The sequence below is a fragment of the Octopus sinensis genome, linkage group LG3 (genome assembly GCF_006345805.1).
Source record: "Octopus sinensis linkage group LG3, ASM634580v1, whole genome shotgun sequence".
NCBI lineage: Eukaryota > Metazoa > Mollusca > Cephalopoda > Octopoda > Octopodidae > Octopus > Octopus sinensis.
This window is the reverse complement of record NC_042999.1, coordinates 66695689-66715452: the sequence shown is the minus strand read 5'-3', so window position 1 is coordinate 66715452 and position 19764 is coordinate 66695689. Positions and strand designations below refer to the sequence as shown.

The 19764-nt window shown below is 36.0% G+C and overlaps 1 long non-coding RNA gene across 1 annotated transcript; it reads left to right on the top strand.

Moving 5' to 3' along the window:
* Window positions 1–3762: 3762 nt before the first annotated feature.
* Window positions 3763–13521, top strand: LOC118762473. The gene is made up of 3 exons (XR_004998225.1): window positions 3763–3877; window positions 11241–11308; window positions 13339–13521. It is a non-coding gene; the product is annotated as an uncharacterized LOC118762473 (long non-coding RNA).
* Window positions 13522–19764: the final 6243 nt, after the last annotated feature.

Below are 19764 nucleotides of genomic sequence, written 5' to 3'. Positions count from 1 at the left end.
ATGTAGTCGTTAAATTTATCTTTGATCTATGTACGTAGTATTTAAAATACCAGATAAAATAACAATTAAAATATGAGCTATACAGCAGTTAAAAGCAGTCGAAAGGTGTTAAGTTATATTTAACCCTTACAGCAATTAATATAGCAGTTCAAGCAGAATTTATATAATTGCCACAATGTGATTTTTAAAATATATAATGCACTCCATTTGTAATATTAAAATTTTAATGTATAAACTTTCAATCAGTCTTCACTAAAATTGAAAATAAATAGCTTCTTGAGTATTTTAATATAAACTTTTATGTAAATATTAAAAATATACATAAGAGTATTTATTCATATTTTAGCTTTCAAACTCTAACGTCAGCAGCAATATTTTAAGAGTAATATTTCGTTCCTCTTTTCCTGTACTTTTGCAGAAGGTAGGTTCATCTGGGACTTTCGACAGGAAGAGGTCAAGTCTTGATTTAAAAACGCCTACATCTACTTTGTGCAGGTTCTTCAGGCTCTTTGGGAGAATATTAAAAAGCTATGGGCCCCTGAAACCCAGGCCGTTGTAGTAACTGTCCTGAAGCGTGATGGCATTGCTGGGATCTTTGGCACTGTGCAGTGTCGACACGATCTGGCATTTTTGTAGCTTTCAATACCAAAATTTGGCACAATTCATTCCAGGATCTTCCAGATGTATATTACTGTATACGTCTCCCGCCTTCGCGCAAGGGAGTAGACTCTTAGCTGTTTCAGCCTTTCCCAGTAGCTGAGCTGTTGCAAAGGGACGATCTTCTTTGTGAAGTTTCGCTGGATTGTTTGAAGGTCCGCAGTTAATTTTACACTGTTGGGTGACCAGAGCTGGGAGCAGTAATCTACGCGGTTGAGGACTATGTCCTCCAGCGGACCATCAGGGTTTCCTTATCTTTGGTTCTGGATGTTCTCAGGATCCACCCAGCCAGGCGTCTGCATTTTGTCGCCATCCTGGTGATGTGCACTTGGAAAGAGGCATCATCACTCATATCGATACACAGGTCCCTCAATAATTTAGATTTTGGGATTGTAATTCCCAGTGGAGCAGTGTACCCTGTAAGTTTTGGACGCTGGTAGAGCAGGGTTTGGAATGTTTCAGCATTAAGCTGCATATTATTATCCTCAGCCCATTTGTAAATTGAGTTCAACTCCTGCTGCATAAGTGCAACATTGCTGGGGTTCTATATTTTCTGCGAGACTTTTGTATTCGGGCAGTTGAGGGCATATCTGAGAGGGCCACTGTGAAAAGCAGTGGCCCCAAGACAGTGCCCTGTGGAACACCCCTCACTATTTGTATTTTCATTGAGGTGGCTCCATTTCCCACTGCCTGACTTCTAGCTTTCAGAAAGTCATCTAACCACTCTCCAATCGCCTAAGACTGGTCGGCCACAGCCTTGGGGCTGAATCGTATAAAAGAATCTATCTATCTATATATGTCTGTCTGACTGTCTGTCAGTCTTTCTGTCTGTCTCTCTGTCTATCTATCTATCTATCTATCTATCTATCTATCTATCTATCTATCTATCTATCTATCTATCTATCTATCTATCTATCTATCTATCTATCTATCTATCTATCTATCTATCTATCTATCTATCTATCTATCTATCTATCTATCTATCTATCTATCTATCTATCTATCTATCTGTCTGTCTGTCTGTCTGTCTGTCTATCTATCTATCTATCTATCTATCTATCTCTATCTATCTATCTGTGTGTGTGTGGGATTATTCACCTCTCTAGTCATCGAAAATCAGCAGTAACTATTAGACCAGTGACTGTATGACTCCCAAGTGCCTTACGTGGTTTTATTCGATCATATCGAATGTATATACACATATACATACAAACATGCATGCATACATGTTCGTGTGTGTGTATATACATTATACATAAACACACACACACACAAACATACACACAAAGACACACACACATATATTGGGTCATCTCATAAATAATGCGGTTTTTTCCAATTGCATGAACTAAAAGTCGGAGAGGGTTGGGATTAACTACCTGCATGAACTTGATATAAAAACAGGTAGTTGATTTACCTTGAACTTATTCTTTGTGCAAATTCTGAAGAGTGAAGTTCGATTTTAACATTTATTCTTTCAAAGCTATACTGGAAGTAACAAAAGAGCATATTCAGCATATTTTGCTTTAAGTGTTCAATAAAGACAACAACGCAACGGTAAGTGCGAGGAATACTAATGCAGTATATGGAATCTGACAATAAGCGTAAGCCAGTGTCAACAGTGGTTCCAGAAATTCCGAGCAGGAAACTACAGCCTAGAAGACAAGCCTCGTCCTGGAAGATCTGTAGAGCTCGATGGGGACTTCCTGCAAATCTTGTTGACATGAAATCTCATTCGTAACTGTAGATGAGCTTGCAGAGAAGCTTGGATCTGCTCTTTCAACATTCATCGACACCTACATACCATCGGAAAAGCAAGCAAATTGGGTCAATGGGTTTCTCACAAACTTTCTGAGTCTAATCGTGCGTAGAGAGTGATTAAGTATTCTTTGTTCTCACGTTTCAGGAATGGACCCATTTTGGACCGAATAGTTAATAATGAATGAGTTCTCTGTAAAAATGTCAAGCGCTGAAGATAATGGGTAGGGAAAGGAGAAACACCGACACACCAGGCTATAAAGACTCTTCACTCACGTAAGGTTTTGTTATCTGTTTGGTAGGATATGAAAGGTTTAGTCCACTTTGGACTTTTAATCTAAGCCAATCGATAAGAAAAGAGATCTATTGCGAGCAGCTTGACCGGCTTACGTCAACGATAGTAAAAAATAAACGGCCATCTTTGGTTTCAAGACGAAGGATATTGGTCCGCTACATACAGCAAGGATGACATCCCAAAGGCTGGAGACATTTGAATGGGAAACGATGCCCTGCCCATCATATTCACCGGACATTTCCCCATCTGATTATCATTTATTCCGCAGTGTTCAAAATCATTTGTACAGAAAAAGTATGAATTCTGTAGACGAGGTAAGAACAGTACTGGAGGTGTATTTTCGTCTCGCACGAGTAAATTTGGAAGAGGCGTCTTGCAAGTCTGCCAGACAGATGGAGATTATATTTTAGATTAAAAGAACTCTTTGAAAAGTAAAAGAAGTATAAAAAAAACTGCATTATTTATGAGATGAACCAATAAATGTGTGTAAGATGTATTTCTCTTAGCTTTAGTTGTATTTTTCTCCCATTTTGGAAATGCATGCAAAAGTAATATATTACCTCACAATCCAAAATGGCAATTACAATGGCCGTAAATGTGACACGTCAGACAATGAGCAACGAATTTATAGTCTTAATAATTGCGCAGACGAAGGATGTTAATGTCACGTCCATTAGAATCCAGAAATGATAACCCAGTAGGAATGTCTGACACTTGTGACAGCTGGAGATATATTCCTATATATAAAAACAGAGTTACTTACTGCAGGATATACGAAGAAGCACTAACAAGTAAGTTTCCATGTATATATATATTATTTATATGATAGAACACGACGAAACCTCTTCCAAGTAAGTTTTATTTTAATAATTCTCATGCACACTTTTTATGATCTTTTTACTCTTTCGTTCTTTCTCTTTTCTCTCTCTTATTCTTTTACCTCCTCTTCTGCCAATATACAATTCTCTCACTATTTCTCCCTCATTCTTCCTCCATTGCTTACGTGGCTTCCACGTGTCCATCGACCATTAATCTTTCTTTCTCTCCGTTGTAGCTGGAACAAGGAAGATGTTTACTTGATTGACTCGTGTCCTAGCTTCATTTACGCGTTCGCCACCACAGCCTCGTTTAGGCATAGCAGCCCTTCCTGTTTGTTTTCACTGTCCGGTTTGTGTTACCTATTTTGATCCTCTACAAAATCACAAATTTTATTTAATTTCTATATTTAAGAGATGAGGAATTATGTACAATATTTACATTATTTAAATTTGATGGATATTTGTCCTCATCTTGTTTGTTGTTAACACCACGTTTTGAATGATATACCCTCCAACCTTCATCAGGTTTCTTGGGGAAATTTCGAACCTGGGTTCACATTCCTAAGATATTTTTCTATGTTGTTGTTGTTGTTATTATTATTATTATTATTATTATTATTATTATTATTATTATTATTATTATTATTATTATTATTATTATTCAGGTCACTGCCTGGAATCGAACTCGGAACCATGGGGATAGTAGCCCGTGCTTCTACCCACTGAGCCATATGGCCGCGGCATATGGTCTAGTGGTTAAGAGCGCGGGCTACTAACCCCAAGATTCCGAGTTCGATTCCAGGCATTGACCTGAATAATAATAATAATAATAATAATAATAATAAAATAATAATAATAATAATAATAATAATAATAATAATAATAATAATAATAATAATAATAATAATAATAATAATAGTAAGAATAATAATAATATTAATAACATGTAAATAATGTAAATAATATATTTAATTTGCTTTGTGGGAGCAACTGCTTTATCGAAAGCGCATATTGTAGTTAAATGCTCGAAATACGAGACTAGAAAAATAGACAACAACTGATGAAGGGTCGTTCTTTATGTTGTTTGCTTTGTTTCCCAATTTTAGTTGTTCAAAAGAATATTTCATGTTCCATTTACTCGTGTTTCGTATTTTTTGCACATGTTTGATGACGTCCTGTGCCCATACATGCATATATATATATATATATATATATATATATATATGTGTGTGTGTGTGTGTGTGTGCGTGTGTGTGCGTGTGTGTGTGTGTGTGTATTGATAGAAATAGTAAGACAATAAAAGAATGAAAGAAACCTCGATATTATGTAAATAGAGGAATTTATATATATGTGATAATTATTCCGTAGCCATAATAAAACTCCGAATCGCGGATGTCGGGGTGGAAATCCATGACGCAATTTTTTCCGTTATCCGGCCATCGGAAAATATGCTATGAAAATGACTATTAAAGAAAGGGAAATTACTGTGTGATTGACCGTTATTAAGACAAAAGAGCTATTTGAATGGCCGCTGAGTGAGGAGAGGGAGTAAAAGTAAGGGGGTAAAAGTGCTCATAGTATTCGCGTAAGCGCGTATATCCATACCTACTGATGCGCGCCCACACACCTACGTACATGCGCCTATAAGTATACACTCATCCTCCCTCACTTGAAACACACACATTCTCACCCACACCATTCGCCAAATATATATATATATATATATATATATATATATATATATATATAGAGAGAGAGAGAGAGAGAGAGTCAGACAGATGTGTGTTTGTGTGTAATTGTGTGTACACATAGATCTTCTTCAAGTCTCCTTTTGTCAAATTCACCCACAGTATTAGGGCCAGCCTGTGGCTGATGTAGAAGACATTTTCTGAAGTTATCTGAAGTTACATGTACCGTATGAGTATAGTGTGCTTGCATAACCATGCCCAGGGATAACATAGGTAAATGATACCGGTTGTAAGAACGGATATTCTTATCCCTTAGACGGTTATTTCAACCGCTAACTCTACTTACCCATATATATATATATATATATATATATATATATATATATATATATATATATATATATATATATATATATATATATGGACCACAACGAAAAAGAATTACCATTTTTAGACATCCTCATTAAGAAAACCGGCAACAAAATAGAGACAGATATCTACTATAAACCGACAGACTCTAAACAGTACCTACCCTTTGATTCATGCCACCCACGACACACTAGAATGAATGTCCCTTTTTGTTTAGCTAGAAGGATTTGCACCATAATATCAGACACAAACACCCGACACACACGTCTCCAGGAACTTAGAACCACACTCACAAATAGAAACTATCCACAGCCCCTAATAGACAGTGCAATCCAACGGTACTTAAATTAAGTATAGAAGACCTGAGACAAACAAAACCAAAAAAGAAAGAACAATTAAAAACCCTTCCCTACATCTCTACACACAACCCACTCAACAATGAGGCCTTCAACACCATACTACAAAGCACAGCCCTACTAAAGGGAGACCCAAAGATGAACCGGATCCTCGAAACACACACCATCATTAAAAGTAAACGGCAACCAAAATCCTTGAAAAGGATTTTAACCCAAGCTACACTGCACTCAACATCAACCACAAAACCAGCAGTTAGAAAATGTGGAAGGCCCAACTGCGGAATCTGTGTCATCTTGAAAGAAGGATCAGAATTTATACTGGAACAAGGCCACCAGTTCACCATTAGAACAAACTTCACCTGCGCATCAGAAAACTTAATTTACGTCATAACATGCGCAGGCTGCAATAGGCAGTATATAGGCCATACAAAAAAAATAGCTTACGTAACAGGATGGCGGTGCATAAATCACAAATTAGAAACCCTGATTACCGCAAAATACCGGTCAGCGGACACATAGATAGATGTGCTGGAAATGTAAATCCGAAATTTACAACTAACCCGCTCTATAAATTCAGTGACAACGCAACCTTCACACAACGCCAAAATAAAGAACTATATTTCATAAAAAAATTTAGACCAAGTTTAAACACCCTGGGCCAGGAATACTAAAACAAAAGATAAGTCCTCCGAAAAGGAGAAGCAAAATTCCACCACGGCCGCTACTTTAAACAGACACTCGCTCTGACGGAAATATGCCTTAGTAAAAAAGGAAAAAAATTCTTTCGTGCAAATCTGACCCTGATACATACGATACAGCTAAGGGTCAGACCCGATTCTGATTGGTCAACAAGTTGATGACGTCTAGCTCTGCTAGAATGGACAGGATACAAACAGGGGACAGTCATTAGTCAGAATATTGATGACGTCCTTTTCTGCTTGACTAGTCACCTAACAAGTACAGACAGGGGGCAGATCTAATGTAGCTATAAGTCGTGATTGGGCAGAATCTGGATGACGTCCCGTTCTGCTTGACTAACGAAGCGACTGGTCAAAACAGGAAACAAACAAGAGGCAGTTATAATGCAGCGATTGGTCAAAATGATGATGACGTCCCGTTCTGCTTGACTAAAGCCACCTAACGAAACGATTGGTCAAAACGTTGATGACGTCACGCTACGCTGGATTGACCACCTAACAGGCATTATAAAACCGAGCACTTCACAAAACTCACTAGAACCACCCAGCGAACATCCACCATGGGTCATCACAATTGCTTAAGGTAAAAATGAATTCCTCGCTCTTTCGGAAACATCAATCTTCTGTATTGACCGCTTTCCACCACTTTGATCTGTTTTTTGTATTGAATACGTATCGCCACCGTGGGCCACTGCATCGAACACTTTGAACATATACTTCAAACTATATATCAACTATACATGAACTATATATCAACTATACATGAACTCTAAGATGTCTGACTCCGTTGTGTATTATAAATGAATTTCTTGTGTTTGACGGCATGAGCTGTCTTTTTTTATATATAACTTTTTTTGATAAGGTTCATTTCAGGAACTGAAACATGTTATAATGTATATATAAAAATTAAAAATTGTATAATACAGCAGCATTTTGGAACTTCATTTTTTACAAATATATATATATATATATATATATATATAATCTTTATATATAAAGAGAGGTTGTGTGCTGTCTGTTATCTACGATTTAGATTCCTAACTACTCCCACATTTTGCGGTGCAGTTTAACCAAAACCGGGTATCTTATAGTCGTGATTCATATCGAGCCCTTCTGGGTATTAGCGCGCGTCTACGATGAGTCTACGATTTAAAAAAAATTACCATGAATTTCCCCCATTTTTAATGCATTTTTGGCATATATAAGGGAAGTAACTCTCTAAAAATTTATTATTAAATCTCAGAACGTAAAAAGTTACAGTAACACCTCCCTTTGTGGTTAGCCATATTGAGATGGCTATTATACTTTACATCTCTAAAAATGCTTCTATAGTTATTTCCCTTACAAAGCCGAGCAACGCCGGGCGATACTGCTAGTATACTATAATATAATATAATATTATATAATATAAATATATATATATGTATGTATATATAATATATACATCTACATACTTACATATATATGTATATACACATGCATCTATGTGTACAGGACGTCAAAAAACGTAAACAACATGAGAAACGAGAAAATGAAATACGAAAACATGGAAAACGAACTATTTTGCAAGCAGCAAAAACAAAAAAAACATTAGAAAATCAAAACAGTCAACATAAAGAACAAAATCTTCATCAGTTGTTCACTGTTTTATCTACTCCGCATTTCGAGCATTAGGACAAGATGCGTCTTCGTCAAAACAGTTGCTCCCGCAAAGCAAATTAAATAAAATTAAGGATTTGCGGAGGGTCAAAGTTGGTAACAAAAACAGGACAGTGAAAACAAACGGTAAGGGATGTTAATCCATGAAGAGGTGAAGTGGTATACGCTGGAGAAACAAGCTTTGACAAATGCCTGCTACTCCTGTAGCTGAAGGATAAGAAAGAAATTCGTGTTAGGAAAAGAAAGATGGCCGCTGGTCACATGTGAGCAATGAGAGAGTCAAGGTGGAAGAGTGAGGGATGGAGAGAGGGACAGATACTGAACGGTGAAGGGGAGAAGAAGAATTAGGGAAACGATGAGAGAGAGAAGGAGAGATAGAAAGAACGTAGAAAGAGGAAGAGAGAGAAAGAAATAAAGATATTAATAAAATAGTGTCACACCAGAATTATTTAGATAAAACTTACTTGGAAATGGATGCGTGGCGTTAAATCATACGATGATATAAATAATATATATATATACATATTCATATATAGGTAAGCAGAGTTTAATCGAAGAAATCGACTCCAGGATTTATCCTTTGTAAGCATAGTACTTATTCCATCAGTGTCTTTTGCCGAACCGCTTTATACTTATGAATTGGTATACTGTTAGCTGGGATGCGGTTATTCATTTCTCATTAGTCTGCGGAATTTACCTCCGTAAATCAAATGTTTTAAAATTCATTTCTTTCTTTTTTTTTGTTGTATTCAAAGATGTTTTCAAGAAGAGCTTCTTCGATTATTGGATTCCAATGTACAAAGATCAGCAATACGTTATTTAACGTGTTAGAAGTGACTACAGAGCATGTGTGAAACATAGGCAGAAGGTGTGCCACACACCTATTCCAAAAAGAATTTGACAGCAATTTAGCCTTATAAATCTATAGCTACGAGGACAATCTCGTTATTTTGAATTTGCTGCAGTAACATTCATGTTTGTGACTGTGACCAGTCTATTTAGATATATATTTTTTGGTATTCAGATGTGACGAGTCTACACTGTTGTCAGTATAAACGAGTCACAATATTCAAGGAGAAAGAAGCGCTAGATAAAACTGTTGGGCTTCTAGAAATATAGCAAATACTGCATGAATGTAGTTTTATGATATATGATGTACATAGAACTCTCACAAATGTTAAAGTAGCGACCATATTAACTTCTGAGTAGGTAAAGAATGTTTGCATGAGATCAATATATATTACAAGACTGTATTCATTTCTGTTTCACGCAGAGAGAAGTTACAATGTGTTATGGTTTATGGTGATAATGCTGGACTTTATTTTTTAAAAGTTTAAGACATGTAATAAAATACAAAAGTGGAAAAGTTGAGGTACTGCTTACGTGTGGCATAGATGTACAGATATAATATATCTACAGGATGAGAAAAATAGCAGCAATAGTTGTAGTAGTTGTAGTGATGGCGGTGGTTGTAGCAGGCTAGTTGTAGTAGTGGTGTTAGTAATATTATATAGCTATAATAGTAATAGTAGTAGTAGTAGTGTGGAGGCGCAATGGACTAGTGGTTAGGGTAGCGGACTCGCGGTCGGAGGATCGCAGTTTCGATTTCCAGACCGGGCGTTGTGCGTATTTATTGAGCGAAAACACCTAAAAGTTCCACGAGGCTCAAGCAGAGGGTGGTAGTGACCCCTGTTGTACTCTTTCCCCACAATTTTCTCTCTCACTCTCTCTCCTTGTTTCTTGAGTAACGCTGTGATGGACTGGCGTTCAGTGCAGCTGGGGGAAACACATACGCCACAGAAACCGGGCCCATGAGCCTGGCTAGGCTTGAAAAGGGCGACGTTTATCGTTAGTAGTAGTAGTAGTAGTAGTAGTAGTAGTAGTAGTAGTAGTAATGCCGTTCCTAACACGTTTGCCTTGAGATCTCAAATGTTAATGTATATCTTTAAATCTTGTGAAATTTTTAAACTACGCATGTTATTCGCGAGTAAATGTTGTGCAAACATTTTATCAAGATTCATTTGCGTATCAACGAAGTTTGTCTCATAGGTCTGAAGATGGAAACAAGATTCTCAGTTTACTGTAAATCGTAGGTTATTTTCTAATATTGTGAAGGCGCATGGCTCAGTGGTTAGAGCTTCGAGCTTACGAATCCAGAACCGGGCTGCGTATTGTGCTCTTGAGCAAGACACTCTATTTCACGTTGCTCCATTTCACTCATCTGTAGAAATGAGTTGCGACGTCACAGGTGCCAAGCTGTATCGGTCATTGCTTTTCTCTTAGATAATACTGGTGGCGTGGAGAGGGGAGGCCGGTATGCATGGGCGACTGCTAGTCTTCCACAAACAACCTTGCCCGGACTTGTTCCTGGGAGGCTAACTTTCTTGGTGCAATTCCATGGTTTGTGACGTGACTGAAGGGGGTCTCAGATTTTCTAATATTCAAAATTCAAATCTATCTGATCGGGTATTTACGTCTGATATTACTCTATCTATCAATCTATCTATCTATCTATCTATCTATCTATCTATCTATCTATCTATCTATCTATCTATCTATCTATCTATCTATCTATCTATCTATCTATCTATCTATCTACCTATCTATCTATCTATCTATCTATCTATCTATCTATCTATCTATCTATCTATCTATCTATCTATCTATCTATCTATCTATCTATCCATCCATCCATCTATCTATCTATCTATCTATCTATCTATCTATCTATCTATCTATCTATCTATCTATCTATCTATTTATCTATCTATCTATCTATCTATCTATCTATCTATCTATCTATCTATCTATCTATCTATCTATCTATCTATCTATGTCTTCAAACATACATAACTATGTGTGTATATATTTCTATATATGCTTATATATTTTTGTATATATACATATATATATATATATAAATATACATATAAATTTTATAGATTCAACATGAATTCTACATTCTGTCTCATCATCTTCGGAATATTCATGATGTTTGCCTTGACAATAGGTAAGAAAACTATCCTCTCATCTGTTAAACGATTTTTCGACCTTGATCTAATGACACTTATTGCGATTAATTGTACATCCACATGTAATTTTGTGCAGAATTTTAATTATTTTCTGGGAGAAGTTTTTCAGAAAATTACTACCCATTGTATCCTTGTAAACCATAATTTATGCAAGAATATTCTGTAAGCAGATTCCCTATAGAGGACTTGCCTTTTATAGATAGACATCTCTTATTATTTTCCTTAACCAATCTCCTCAGCCCAATCTGTTCTCTTCATTATTATTGTCTTCCTATTTCTGTCTATCTCATCACTAATATCTTAAATTTATTCGGCTTCAATTCCCTACATTCCATTCCACTAAATTCATTAGCCATATCCTTTCATTGTCCAAAATCACGCAATTACCGACGGTTCCTTTAGCCGGTGCTTAGATTTTCAAAAGTGTTACTTATTTAACATCTCTGAAAACACAATAGCTAGAACTTAGCATAACATTCGGAAACATATAGACTCGCAATTTAATGCACATCCACATTCACATTCACAGACACACGGACAGGCACACAGACACACACACACACACACAGACACACACACACACACACACACACACACACACACACACACACACACACACACGTTTACTCGCTCGTATATACTAAACCGATAACTCGTTCTCTATTTCATTCTGAACGAAGACATGCCTCATCCGATTAATTTCTAAAAATCAATAGTGGCTGTGGTACCCATTTCATGACTTTCAAATTCTGCCGATCATTGTTACATTGAACTTCACTTATTTTCTCTTTATTCGATTCTGTACCAGACAGTCGATTATTACTGATCAATCGTTCATTAATCATCTCAGTATAACGTGTTTCATGGGAACCAACATAAATCTGAGTTTCTTACAAATTCTCGAGCACTTCTTGTTTATCTGAGAAAATTTACATAGAGATAATCAAAGCAAACTTACGTAACAAGACCCAAACCCATAAGAGGAACAGAGTTTATCTCATACATCATTGCCATCATATCTATCCAATATCAGAAACGATATAATGCACTGTATAACAACACTTATTTATTTCCATCAGTAGAAACCTACATTACATTCTCCTATTTTTCCAAAATTTCTAAATGATTCAGATATCATGCATTACTGGGTGCCACACATTTGTGATGTTTGCTGAAAATTATTTTCTTGCTGATATCATCCAAATTTATTTCATCACTATTATCTCTCGATCACAGCTTCAGTTCTTGTATTAAAGGGTTTGTGCAAAATTTCCTTCTTAGGTCTGCTACCTCTAGAATACACTCTCCTTCTACGTCTTCCCAGAAACATAAAACGTTGGAAAATCTCACTGAAATCCCGAAGTTGCATAGTTTTACATTACTAAGGACGTCTCTTGTATTTTATGATTAAACAAACCTTTTTTTCTGAAAGCAAGAATAAACCCTCAGTAGACTTTTCTAATACATGGATCACTGTCTAACAAAAGATTGACGTCTGTCGTTGAGATAGTCACGACTCAGTAAATCATTTGCCTAACAGGAAATGTCTCTCAGTTGTTCTTTTATTCTTTTACTCATTAAATTGTTTGTCATTTGGCTGCAGCCAAGCACGAGCACCAAGCTTTGATGACTATATTACAGTAGCATATCATTGTTCTTAAATTCATCATAGAATTCATCGAAATTGTAAAATAAATTTGAACAATTAAAATAATTAAATTTAGACTAATTAATTCAATGTCATCGACAGTAGCAATAATATGAAGTTGAAACTAGAAATAGGTATGACTAAGTGGTGAGGGATATACGTATATATTTAGGAAATTTAAGCGGGAGATACGCATTGAAAGTTGACTTGTGTAGTAGAAATAGTGTAAATCAGGTTCAAAGAAAAAGATGAAGCGAATGAATATAGTAGCGTTGATATCAATACAATATACCTTTGTCTTCATTTTTTTTAATATCATACGATAATATTAAAACGACTTTTATTATTTTCTAATTTTAGGCGCTGAAAATAAATGTCGGGAGAAATGCATGAGAGAACATCTGGAGAATGGAAATTCGATTGGGCGCATTGCTTATTTGCAGTGTTTTTATGATAAATGTTCAACATACAAAGTTCATTGAAGAAAATCAATAACCAATATGCGATACAAAAAGCAATAATTTTAAAGACAACATTTATACAGACCACAGAGGAAAGCGTAGAAATTATATCTCGTATATCAGATCGGTTTCTATATAAAATTCTGTATAAAATTCATGGTTGTCATATTAAAATATATCTAGTAATATGAAATTGTTGTTGGTTTATAATTGTTTGATGACGTTATTTCATTTACATAATAAAGGAAACATCTCTGTGTTGAACAGTTGTTGATTACTGAAGATGCTTAACTGTGTAATTGATATAACAAGCAGTCGTTTTGTTTAATTAATCATATGTCCGGATGGAAAAGGCGGCGATCTGGCAGAACCGTTAGCACGCCGGGCGAAATGCGTAGCCGCATTTCGTCTGCCGTTACGTTCTGAGTTCAAATTCCGCCAAGGTTGACTTTGCCTTTCATTCTTTCGAGGTCGATAAATTAAGTACCAGTTACGCACTGGGGTCGATGTAATCGACTTAATTCGTTTGTCTGTCCTTGTTTGTACCCTCTGTGTTTAGCCCCTTGTGGGTAACAATGAAACACATATGTCCGGATGGAAATCGTGTTCTACATAATTAATTCTACTCAGTATAGTCGTGAAAAAAATACCTGAAAATTTTATTGTTTTGGATTTCTTACACATCCTCTGTATGGGTAGTTGAATCTGGTGATGTCCACAACATTCGCTTAATGTACGTGGTTCATCCAATACCAAGTTATTAAAATGAAAACACTATTGAAGAATAAATTCAGAACAAAGACAAAGAAAAGGAAAAGAAAACCAATGCAACAATTTGTACAGAACTTGAATGACTTCCAGATGCATATATTTTACTACATATACAATAAAAGTATGTAATGCACTTACGGGCCATAGAGTGACTGGTCTAACAGTTACTGTCGATTCACAATGAGTAGGGAAGTATATAGGATTTCTGTGAATATTCATAGTGCAGCGTTATAATTTTTAAAAAATTGACTCAAGGAAAATTATAAACTAATGATCTGGTCCATTGAAGGATTACCTTTGCGCATGTCCTGCACATGTAAACCTTCTTCAATACTTTTTGTTCTCCCTGGGATTGCCCGTTCCTAACTTGTCGTTGTTGACTAGATTATTGGAATTTCAGTTGAAGTGACTGGACCTTGGATGCATACTGAAGTGGTTTGATGGTGCTTTCTCCAGTCTGGTGGGATTTGAACTCAGGTTGTAGAACATCAGAAAATATACCGTAAAGCATTTCTGCCGACGCAGCAGCGATTCTGTCACTCCTTCACCTGCTGAGCAACATCGAATAAAGTATTTTGCTCAAGAACACAGCGCATCGCCCAAACACGGTATAGAAGCAACGATCTAACGCTTGTGCCTGTAAAACGCTGATCAGTAGGACACGTACCTTCATACACTAGGGATACCTGCTGCTTAACAACCTATCATAACGGCCCTCAATAGCTATTAAAATACCAGGCTAAAATCGTTAAATTCGTCTTTGATACACATAGTATATAAACTAGCAGAAAAAATATTAATTGAAATAGCAGTTATACAACGGTTAGAATAACAGACTACAGGCGTTAGGTTATATTTGACTATTACAACAACTAATATAGCAATTCATATAGAATTCATATAGCCATTAAAATCTCCCTATATATAAACGACAAAATGTATGTGTGTGTGTCCGTTATACAAATCCACAATTTTCCAGTCAGAGGGCTCGCACTTTCTATGGCCATTTAAAACCGTCCAAGAGTGGTCGTATATATCTTTACGTTTCCCCAGTAATTTCGCAAAGCCATTAAAAATTCCATAGAAGTGACTATTTCTGTGAATTTTCTATCCAAAACTTGATACGCCGATTGAATGCCAGCTAGCTGTATGTGATTGGTCATAGATTTGGACAGTACTCGCATGTATGTGCGCACGCACACAGCTGTATATGCATGTACTAGCACTATGACCCGGCAACGCCGAGTCATAGTGCTAGTCAAAATTTAAAAAATAGGGAATTAAATACATTAAAAGAAAGTTGAATTCGTCTGTAGGTAAAATATTTAGACGAAATCATAAGTAGATATTGTATATAAATATTTAATGTGATACATAAATACATAGAAATACACACGCCCGCCCGTGCACACGCACTCGCACATACATAAATACATAGAAATAAACACGCCCGCCCGTGCACACGCACTCGCACATAGATGGAGTAAAATCGATAAAAAGGTTACAGAGAACTTCCATTGAAGTATGAGAAACTAAACATTTGGGACAGTGTTTGCTTTGGATTGATCAATAACAATTTGCAGTATTAAAGCACTCCACCACGAACATATCTCGTGAGAAGCAGCAATGCGCTACTTGTCAGGCCTAGAAAACGGAGAAAACGTACTTCACTAACAGATGAAGTAAATCTTGTCTTGTGTGTTCCTTCTCAAGCCATGCCTGGCTCATAGGGCCAGTTCCCGGTTTACTTGGCGTATAGGTTCCCAACCTGGACGGCTCGCCGGTGAGCTGCAAGATGCAGGAGGAAAGAGTGAGAGAAAGTTGTGGCGAAAGAGTCAGCAGAAGTTCGCCATTAGCTTCTGCGGGAGCCGCGTGGAGCTTAGGTGTTTCGCTCATAAACACACACATCGCCCGGTCTGTGATTCGAACCCGCGATCCCTTGACTGCGAGTCTGCTACTCTAACCACTAGGCCATGTGCCTCCACAAACCTTGTCTTAGTTAACTATAAATTGGTGTCTGAATTAGGCAAAAGAGCAGGAAGTTTGAGGGCAAGTATAACTCGATACTAGCAGTGAGTGAGACTGAACTGGGACCCATCACAGAGCCAACAAATATAAAAAATACCTTTTTTCGCATTTCCATTAAATATTTCAAAGTGATTTTACGGTCATTGAATAAACAAATCTGTTGCCAATAATAGCAAAGCTTTACTTTTAAGAATGCAATGAAGTGTGACTCACGATAGACAAGTGGTTCCAGATCGAAGATTGACATATTTCTACGCGCGAGGGAGATTATAAACCAGACCCACACCAGAATCTACAACCACACGAATAATGTTTTCACAGATGGCCACAATTTTACATCTGAATTAACAAATCGAGTCCTACATAAACTCAACCGCATACCATATTTCTTCTCTGTGTCTGGTTTCTCGTGATTTTAATGTCCTAGCTTACTTCTCTCAACGTTTTTCCTTGAATTCCCCTAAATTATATTATTATTAATTTCTTTATTATTTTATTTGTTTCAGTCATTTGACTGCGGCCATATTAAAGCACCGCCAGGTCTTATTTTTGTAAGCCTAGTACTTATTCTATCGCTCTCTTTTTACCGAACTACTAAGTTACGGAGACGTAAACACACCTACATCGGTTGTTAAGCGATGGTGCGGGGACAAACGCGGACGCATAAACATACACACACACACACACACGACGGACTTCTTTCAGTTTCGGTCTACCAAATCTATTCACAAGACTTTGGGCGGCCCGAGTCTATACTAAAAGACACTTGCTAAAGGTGCCGCGCAATGGCATTGAACCTAGAACTATGTGGTTTGGTAAGCAAGCTACTTACCATACAGTTATTCCTGCGCCTATGCATTTCTTACATATATTATATAAAGGTTTATGGATAACAAATTTCGGACGCGTCCTGGCAGAATATTCTCTATATAAATATCAATGCATATCACTGCGCCATTTAGCCATTTAAGAAAACAGACATGAAACTTTATAACGTTCTCTTTAATTAAGGCTTTTACCAAAAGTTATTTCACTAATGAATGTTCACTGTACCCACTTAGTTTTGTGTTTAAGACGACTGTAAAGAGTAATCTGATCTACTAGAAGCTGTTTCTCTTGTGACCTTAGCTCATAGAATCCAACCTGTTAGATGTTCGTATTCGAAGGTCATTTTAGTAGGATACCAGACGAAAGATGCATTATCGTATGTGTAAATCTCATATTGTAGTAGGGATTGATTTGGTTTATTCTCTAGTGTAAGATAATTTGTACTACTCATATTTTCTCTGTATTTAAAAACCTGGAGTTTCGGTATGTTAAATTTCAGTATTTTATCTATATATTAATTGTGATGTTTAGCTCATGGGAAAGTGTGCTGGTATCAAAACAGTTTTGATAACCGTCGATATCTATATGTTATCGAAAAAGATCTTCTGTACGTAGCTGTAAGATTATACTTCATAGTATATGACTACTAACAGTAGTCATATATATATATATATATATATATATATATATATATATATATATATATATATATATATATATATATATATATACATATATACGTAATTAAAGAAACACGTGTAGTAAATAAACATACGAATACATACTAAATACATAGACAAAAAGAAAACACACAAGGTCACCAGCTCCTCTTCATTTATCGGCCAGAGGGTCAATGCGAAATTTCGGCTATTAGTTATATTATTGCTTCCATTCTGGAGGCACCCGCAAGTTATTTCATTTAATCCTTATACACAGTGTTGTAGAATCAAATGTTATAATTTAAAGTGACCTAAAATGAGGGAGTGTATTAGTAGGGTCAAATCGAAAGCAGGAAGAGAGGAATAAAGAAAGAGAAAAAAAAGAGAATAGAAAAAAAGAGAAAATATTCCCTCGATGTCGGCGTGTGTGCGTATTTATTCAAGTAATTTGAGTTTAGATTCCCATTAAAGCGTGTGGCTTTTGCGCACAGTAATATCTCTTAATATGATATAAAAAAAGTTATATACTTTGTATTAATTAATTTTCTTCCTCAATTGCTTTACACCTGGCTACTCGTAAAAATCTTATATAGATTTTATCCTTACATGTTATTGATACATACACACACTAACACACACACACACACACACACACACACGCATATATATATATGTATGCATGTATGTATGTATTAATAAAATGTAAGGATAAAATCTATATAAGATTTCACGTATATAAATAGAAAATGCACCAATGTATTTTATATATATATATATATATGAATAAAAAAATGGAGTTAACGCAGGTGTAATCAAATATTTTTACTTTCGACTCATGTTTCGAAAATTCCACTGATACTATTCAAAAGAATAAATGGTATAAACAATGCAATCTTCTCCTCAGGAAAGTGAAAAACGAAACTCGTCAATAAGACATTTTAGAAAAAAATGATGGATTTGTATAGCGATAGACAAGGCGTTACAACACCTTTACTTGTGAGATTTTTGCTGCCCTGGTAACTATTTATTTATTTTTTCCGTGTTAATTGTTAAGAAGGTAAAAATACACTCATCTATTTATATATATATAATATATGTATATGTATATATACGCACACACGCCGACATCGAGGGAATATTTTCTCTTTTTTTCTATTCTCTTTTTTTCTCTTTCTTTATTCCTCTCTTCCTGCTTTCGATTTGACCCTACTAATATATATATATATATATTTATATATATATATATATACACACATCAATATATTTATGTGCGTGTGCGTTTGTGTGAAACAGGACAGGAAACGCCGAGGCATAACAAACATCTCAAGTTATATACATTATTTTATATTATTCTTAAATTAGTTGAGGCTAATTTCAGAAATATATATCTGCTGAATCGGAAACCTAAGTTGGATCCATAGCTCTCGTCTCAATTACGAGCCTGGAAACCTGATAATCCGCTACAGCACTTACCCAGCGTCCCTGTTCGTTTAGATTACCAGTAAACTAAACCCCCATATAGCTGTATGTGTGTATAGAGAAGGATCAACGGTCCTTAGCGAGCAATAATCTTATAAGTCCGGTTTCCCAGTTTCTATGTGGTTTATGTCGCTCCAATCTGAACGGGGCAACTGTCCATCATGTGATTACTCAGATTGGTCATTACTGTGTGTAAAGGAACAACATGAAATTAATTTATTTTGCGCATGAACACAAAGTTTCACCGGTCCGGGAATCGAAATCACAACTTTGCAATTACGTGTGAAACACGCTAACGCACACGTCTCCGTGGATATATGTCTTAATGAATAATATACAGAGACACATATATAGGAATTTTGTATCCGTATACACATAAACAAGCAAGCAAATATATAAACTGTAAACACACGCAAGCAGACTTCTGTCAATACATATAGATAATATATATATATATATAAACATAATACATAGGGAAATAGTTGAGATGGTAAACGTTTTTAATTTTCATTCCTTTCGAGAATTTATCCTTTTTTTTGTGATTTTTGAGATTTCTACTG